The sequence below is a fragment of the Cetorhinus maximus genome, chromosome 12 (genome assembly GCF_964194155.1).
Source record: "Cetorhinus maximus chromosome 12, sCetMax3.hap1.1, whole genome shotgun sequence".
Classification (NCBI taxonomy): Eukaryota; Metazoa; Chordata; class Chondrichthyes; order Lamniformes; family Cetorhinidae; genus Cetorhinus; species Cetorhinus maximus.
Window position 1 is genome coordinate 60,588,757 of NC_135890.1, and position 8,013 is coordinate 60,596,769.

At 54.8% G+C, this 8,013-nt stretch overlaps 1 pseudogene; it reads right to left on the bottom strand.

Moving 5' to 3' along the window:
* Positions 1–6,054: 6,054 nt before the first annotated feature.
* LOC144687081 (histone H2B pseudogene) lies at positions 6,055–6,451 on the bottom strand (annotated as a pseudogene).
* Positions 6,452–8,013: the final 1,562 nt, after the last annotated feature.

Consider the following 8,013-nt stretch of genomic DNA (forward strand, 5'->3'; position numbering starts at 1 on the left):
TGTCATATTTAAAGTGCAGCAGCGCACACATCTCTCAGTGCTTCAGGACCTGGATTGCTGCATGGCCCTGAAAGGCAAGAAGACTGAAGCCCCCCGGTTTAATGACACATCCCTCAAGTGCCTTTTGTACACAGTGGAGGCCCGCCTTGATGTCCTCTGCCCCCGATTTAGCCACAGGAGGGCCAGCAACATCACTAATCCAGCATGGGAGGTAGTGGCAGCGGTGGTCAGTGCCAAAACCCTGCAAGAGAGGACAGCCACCATCGCCAAAAAAGGATGAATAATCTCCTCTGTTCCGCCTGGGTAAGTCACTCTTCTCATCACTGTCAACTCACACACTCACAAACCCATCACACATTCACAGGGATCTCACTCACTGCCAGTTGAATGGGACATCACCATTCACTCTCTCACACGCACCGTCATTGTCCTCGTCCTGTCCATGGGACCACTCACCACCCACACATGCCAGGCATACTTATCATCTGGCCTGACAGGCGTCCTGCTTACATTCTCTCCATCTCTATTCATATAGGACAAATTGGCAAACAACAACACGGAGAGGTCGCAGACTGGTGGAGGAAGGCCTGAAATCAAGGTCCTCAGGGACTTTAAAAACAGAGCCATCCAGCTGGCCGGCGATGACTGGGACCGGTCCTGTTGACAGTGAGGTCAGCGCTGCTTTCCCAAGTGAGGACCCAGCAATGCAACATCCATCAGGCAACTATGCTGTGAGTGATGTTTCCTGTTTCACAGGCCACTTCCATGTGCTCATTACCTTTCCTTGCTTTTGCATGCACATCTGGGAAACAGTCAACCGCGTCCACGATCCAGGGCCTCCAATCTAGCCCTGAAGGAACCTCTGAAGAGGAATCTGAAGACGCCTTCATTGAAGACCTGTCACAGCGCTCACCCACACCTTCCACTAGCACAGACACACACCTTGGTGGGACCTAGCTTTAGAGTAGCTTCGGGATCACAATCTGGTGAGCACACTGCACTTTCTGATCCACAGCAGGCGGTGGCAGGGACTTCCCAGGTCTTCGGCACTTGGAGGACTGCTGGAGGCCAGAAATCTGCTGAATCCGACTTAGGTGATGAGCCTCGGGACTCGGTCATGTCTCAGTTGCTGGAGCTGCAAAGGCAAGCTTGGGAATTTCAGGAAGGGATGTCCGCTGCACTGCTCGGATTGCAAGGCACAATAGAGGGGTCAGTTCGCCTTCAGGCTGAGTTGATAGCACCAGCATGCCAACGCACTGAGGTCACCACTGGTAGGATGGCGGCCACCATGGAGACCTTGGTCCAGGACGTCACTCCTACACTGCTGCATGGGCTCAGCTCCATCGCTGAGGCCATAGTTGGCCTCCAACAGTGTATACATGAGAGGGGTGCGGGGTAGGTCGATCTCATTCCAGCTATCCCTTCTCCTCAAGGAGTCAGCCTGGGGACCCATAGGGAGGAGGATCAGCAGGAGCACACCCCAGGGCCATCCATCCAGGTGACTCCGCAAGTGTCTGGCCCATCCAAATCCCCTCTGTGACCCCAGCAACTCCAGTTTCACAGGCCGAGGAGGGTGCCACTGCCACGCAGCAGGACCCCAAAAGCAGGCTGGGGCCCCCCAAGTCTCAGAGGACGCCCACCAAGCTCATCACAGACAGAGCATCACAGTGGGCAGGCTGCCTCCACCTCCGCTGTGGCTGTCGGGGAGCACCAAGACGTAGCCGGCAGGGTTAGGAAGGTTAAGAAGATATAACTCTTTTCATGTCAAAACCAAATAAACTAAATTAACAAAATCAGGGATAAAGTAAAAGGCAGCCCCTTAAAGGAAACTGCAAAAACAAAAGACAAAGTTTAAAGGAAATTTACCAACATTAAATCAAAATGTAATTGAGGGTCAATAAAACACCCCAGTTCCCACGGTGCCCACCGAGCATGGAAGGCCTCAACAGTGCCGGCAGGCGGCATGTGCTCCCTCTCCAGGGACACCCGGCCGCGAACGTAGCAGTGGAAGAGGGACAGAAAGTTGGGTCAAACGACCCCCTCGATCGCCTGCTGGCTGGATCTGTTAATGGCTTCACGAGGAGGTCCTCCTCCCTCCCGGCCCCCCTCTGCACCGGGTGCCTGTAGATCAGGAGCGTGGGACTGAAGTGCAAACAAAGCAACACTAAAAGGTTTTTCAAGAAACTAAAAAGGGGTGCAGCCTCCAACAACCAACAGACATGTGGTCCACATACTCCACAAGGCCACAAAAAACGCAAGCATCTTGGGAGTCTGTAAATTGACACATGCTATGATTGCACGCAGCAGTCCCATACAACACCCTCCACCCCGGGTCCCCGATGGAAAATGGGAGAACACCCCTGTAGATGGCCCCCCACTGGGGGCATCCGCCGCCGGACAGCAACAAGGATCGCCAGGGTGTGTCCGAGCAGCGGGCGAGGGCAAGGAAGTGAAGGGTGTGCATCAATAGCCTATACAGGAAACTCCTCCACGCCCAATTAAAGGACACAGAGGTCATTTCCACAAGGCGACTCAGGTTGCGGGGCTCTGGCTCCCGAGGGAGGGTTCGGGATTTATGGCCAATGTGGGGACTGGTTCTGCGTGGGCCATGTTCCAGACTTTGATCAGGTCCTGGTAAAAGACAGGCAACACCAGTAAGGAGCCACGAAGGCCCCTCAGCTCTACAAACAGGAGCTGCACGTCATAATTCAGACCATGCACCTGGCAGAGGAAATACGTTGCCAGGGCACACCATCTTGGTGGGGGCTCGATGTAAAGGTATCGCTGCAGGGCCTGAAGGTGTAAAGTCACTACCTGGGTGTATAGGCACATCAGCACCTGACCGCCCTCCCTAAGCGGGAGACTCAGAACCTCAGCAGCGACCCAGTGCAGCCTTTTTACCCCAGAAGAAATCGACGAGCATTCTCTGGATTTTTGTGACAAAATCCGGGGGAGGGGTTAAAGTGACCAGCCGGGACTGCAACATGGCGTCAATCAACTGGTCCTGCTCCAGGTGAAAGGCCCGAGCTACTCGGATAGGGGATCCATCTGCCACTGACCAAGACCAGGAGTCCAGAACACTTGCCCCAGTTGATCCTGGCAGAGAACGTGGCAGAGTAGACCTCCTGGCACTCGCGCATCCTCGCAGGTCAGCCAGGTCGGTGAACATGAGGAGCATGTCATTGGCGTAAGCGAAAAGGACCACCCCGATGCCCGGCCCGTGCAGAGCCAATCCTGACAACCTCCTCCGCAAGAGGTGCAGGAAAGGCTCCATGCAGATAGAATACAATTGGCCAGACAGGGGGCAGCCCTGATGCACCCCTCTCCCAAAGCGAAGGGGCCCGTTAACCTTAACTAGACATTCTGCGGCAGCGTACAGAAGTCGGATACTGGCAATGAAATGCGTCCTGAACCCGAATGCTCGCAGAGTCCCAAATAAATATTCGTGATCCACCCTGTACTCATCCAACCCTCCCCCATATTGAGTACGGGGGCTGGTTCGGAGCTCCCAGACAGCTCCACCTCCACCTCGATCTCACCCCCAGGATCAATGCCAGAGGGGTCCTCTCTGGTCTCCTTTTTGGTTTCTGGGTCAGAGGGCGGCGGCAGCTCAGAGCCCCACTCCCCCTCAGGCACCGGGTCGTCCAGCGAGTCCGGAAGTAGCTCTGGACCTAATATGGTGACGCTAGGAGCTAAAGTTTGGGAGGGAGCAGGGAGGCCTTCTTCGGCACCGCCACCCAATGACCCAGTTTTGGGGGCTAAAAAGGGGCTGCTGCAGTCCCCTGGCGGGCTGGATAATATCTCGGAGGTATAAGGTGGGTCTGGGTGAGGCACCTCCACAAGCGTGGCACCCTCAGCGACCCCCAAGGGGCCCTGCTCAGGGGACTGCAGCAAGGTAATATGGGTAACGGGGGTGACGGGTTTGGGCTCCCTCCAGAGGACAGAGCGAGGACTTGCAGGGTAGAGATGCCACCACCTCTTCACTGGAGCAGTCGGAATGTCCTCCTCCAAGGGGTGACATCTCTTCCGGGGTAGGCTGGGGGTTGGTGAGACCTCCATCTGCAAGGCCCCCTCCTCCTCGTCCAGCCCTCCTGGGCGCTCCACCCTCTGGGGTTTGGGTAGCTCCACCCTTTTTGAAAGCACAACCGGCTCGGGATCTTGCGCCTCACTCCCGCTGGCCCCGGGAATCTGCGCAGGGACGCTGCCAGGCCCAGCACATTGCACCGAGGCGCACACGGGCCCGGGATCACGCGTAGATACAATGCAGAAACCGAATGTTTTTTGTTCCCCCGAGCCGGTGTCTTCGGGGGTCTGGTTCTCAGGGTGGTCTGAGGGGTCTGGGGAGTCTTGGGGGCCGTCCCCAGGTGGCAGGTCTTCCTCCGTGCCTTCTTACGGTGCGGGGGCTCTCCCCTCGCCTCACCGGCAGCTGAGATGGCGGTGGCTGCCTGCGGCACCCCCCCTTGCAGGGAGGAAGTTGGAGTGATGGTGGGGGGAGGAGCCGCGGTGTCAGCTGCAGCCACGTGGATGTTGCTGGTGGCCTTGGAGGCGGAACAGTTCTTCCTCACATGCCCCACCTCCTTGCAGGCATGGCAGCGCACGCCATCCACAGTCCAAAACATTCTGTAGGCGGCCTCCTCGAATTCTAGGTCAAAAGCCCCCTCCACGCACTCCTCCCGGGCCAGGCAGATGAAAACCTTGCGCCGGAAGGAGTAGACGTGGCGGAGGGCTGCGTCCTTGAAGCCGAGAGAGACCGGCGCAACACCTGACCTAACCTCCCCCAGTTGATGGAGGTGGGGGAGAAGGAGCTCACTGGGGACAAAGGGCAGGACATTTGAAATTATAATCTCCTAAGCGGTGGCCTCCAAAGGGTCCAGAAAGGTCCCGCCCACAGTGAGCACCTTTTCCAGGGCTTGGTCCTCAGGAAAAAGACGGTTTTGCTGTACATCTTGGAGGCTGTGACAATGGCCGAGGGGCCGACCACCCCGGCCATCGCCTTTACATAGGCCTCAGTAGACATATCAGGGTGGGTATAACTCTTAACGCCATGCTCCCGGGTTACCAGATGAAAAGGTGATGGGGCTACTGGAGCGGCAGGAGGTGGAGTAACCACTGCCCCCGCACAGGTGGTTTTTGATGGCCCCGCCACCACAGGAGACGGTCGATCAGAGCCACACCCACCCCAAAAATGTATTGTTATCCGTATAATATTGGGAGACAAAGGTGGGAAATGTATGTCCCAAATGAAAAAGGTCAGAGAGGAGGGTAGAGAGAGAGAGGGGAAGGCATAGGAGGGAGGATGGAAAGGCACAGGGTTGTCAGATGCCGCTGGTGGGTAGGTGGTGGATGGGGGCGTGGGTGGATGGTGGAGGTGGTTGGTGGGGAGGATCTTCCTTCACAGAGGGTGTCTTCACACAGGGTGCCTTCAGCAAGTCTTTGCCCGGGTAGCTAGAACTGCCCAGCACACAGTCTTTCGGGCCGGTGGTTTCCTTCACGAAGTAGCTCTGGTTAGCCCGTCTCAAAATGAAGGTGGAAGGGTGGGGTAGGCACAGATGGTCACAAGATATTGAAGAGAAGAGAAGTCCACAAACACAGCCACACCCCACTGATATTACTTGCTCTTCACCTCCCTCTGTCAGCATAAAATCCCCTGGAGAGAAATCTTCTCCCCTCCTGCCCTCAGGTCCACAAAACCCACCTCCAACAGTTCTTTGTTCTGGAAGTAATTTCCTCTCTCCTGGTCTTCTCCTCCCTCCAAATGGAGTTAGGTCCAAAGCCTGAGGCCTCTGGATATAGTAGCTCTCTTCCCCTTCTCAGCAGTGTTTCTCCTCTCTCTCAGCAGGTAAGAAAAACTCCCTGGGAGAAATGTCTCCCTGTTCTTGCCTTGTATTTCACAGTACTAATCCAAAACAGGAGCAGCAACCAAAGCAGTCAGCAGCAGCCAACACCCAACTCTCCACACTCCTAGGCTGCAGCAGCAACAACACACAGCTCAGGCTTAATGAGGTGCACCTGAGCCCAGTCAGGAAGATGTTATTTTCTTTATTAGCAGGAGCTCTACTTGGAGCTGGTGTACTTGATGATCGCCTTGGTGCCCTTGGAGATGGCCGTGTTTGGCCAGTTCCCCCGGCAGCAGGAGGCAGACGACGCTCTGGATGTCCCGGGAGGAGAAGGTCTGCCGCCTGGTGTAATGGATCAGGCGGGAAGCCTCACCGGCGACCCGCTCGAAGATGTCACTGATGAACAAGTTGATGACACTCATGGCCTTGGAGGAGATGCCAGTGTCAGGATGGACCTGCTTCAGCACCTTGTAGATGTAGATGCTGTAGCTCTACCTGTGCTTCCTGTCGCCCTTTCTGGACATTTTCATCGCCATTTTCTTCGAGCCTTTCTTGGAGAGGGAGCCCTTGGTGCCGACAGCAGTGGCGCTGATGGAAACAGCGATGGTCGGCATTGCAAAAGCTTCAAATCCTCCTTAATATTCACTTCACCTGCTGAGACACTCAGCAGCAACTAGATGTTAGTTGCACAGCCTGGGCATGGCTATTAATCACTTATACATAATGCTCACTATTGTAAAGAAACTCCCAAGAAAAAACTCCCAATGGCTCCTTGTTCTGATGAGCAATGTTTTTATCATTAAGATGTGAAACCTTGGTTCCTGCACAAGATAAAGGCAGGTGTCTTAGTCCAGGGCCTCTTCCCCATGCTTTGTGTAGCCTTCAGACCAAAGTGATGGTCCAACCTCACACTCACTGGAAACATTACTGATGCCTGCACCTCAATGGTGCTTGTCATTGCTGCAAGGGTGTTGTGGGTAGGCATCAGAGTTCCGTCATTCTCTCTGTGTACTCCCAGTATCTTTAAGGTGGGGCTGGCCCCCATTTCGTCAGCATCTTTGACCAGTGACACTGTGCTCCTGAAGAGGTCAGGTGCTAAAGGCTGACAAAGGATCAGGTGCATTTAAAGTTTCATGGCTGCGTCTCCATGGTATGATCCTGATCAGAGCGCAAGCAAGCCACCCTCGGGCAAACAGAAGTCAGACATTCACAGGGGCTATGTGAAGATCTATGGAGTGTCCTCACTGTATGTTGTCATCATCCTCCTGGAATTGAGTGACAATTAGCGCCTTCGTGTCATCTCCATGACAGGAGCATTCTCACAGAGGGTATGTGCGTTGCCATAAGCCAGACTGGACTCAAACATTCACAGATGGAACGTGAGGAACTATGGTGTTTCCTCACTGCATATCGTCATCATCCTCCACAAATCTAGCAGCTATGAGGACCGCCCAAGTGAGCCTGCCTTGTCTGGCCCATGCAATAGCCTCATCGCTGTCATTGTCGCCTTCAAGGACCTCTTCATCCTCATCACCATCGACATCCTCCTCATCAGAGGAGACCTCCAGCTCCCCATCTCCTCCTGAGCCAGCTCCTCTCCCCGTTGTAGCACCAGTTTGTAAAGGGCGCAGCAGATGACGCTATGTGTGACACCCTCTGTGGGCTACATTGCAGGGTTCCACCAGGCTGTTCCAAGCACTGGAACCTCATTTTCAGCATCCCATTGGTTTGCTCCACCAAGTTGTGAGTTTGAGCATGAGCCTCATTATACATTCGCTCTGCTGCAGTCTGAGGTCATCAGATGTCATCAGTCACGTCCTTTCTGGGTAGCCCTTGTCCCTAAGGAGCCATTCCTGCAGCCTCTGTGGACCTTGGGAGACATCAGCACTTTGTGACCTACTGAGAATGTAGGAGTCATGCACACACCCTGGAAACCGTGCGAAGACCTGCAGGATGCATTTGTGGTGGTCACACACCAGCTGCACATTCAGCAAATGGAAGTCCTTGTGGTTGACATAATTGACCGCTTTGCTTCGACGGAGATCTGAGCGCCACGTGACTGCAGCTGATGGCACCCTGCATCTGTGGGAAACTTGAGATCTGGGCAAATCCAATCACTCTTGCATCCTGGCTTTCCTGGTTCTGGGCAAAATGCACAAAGTTGTGTTTCCTCGTG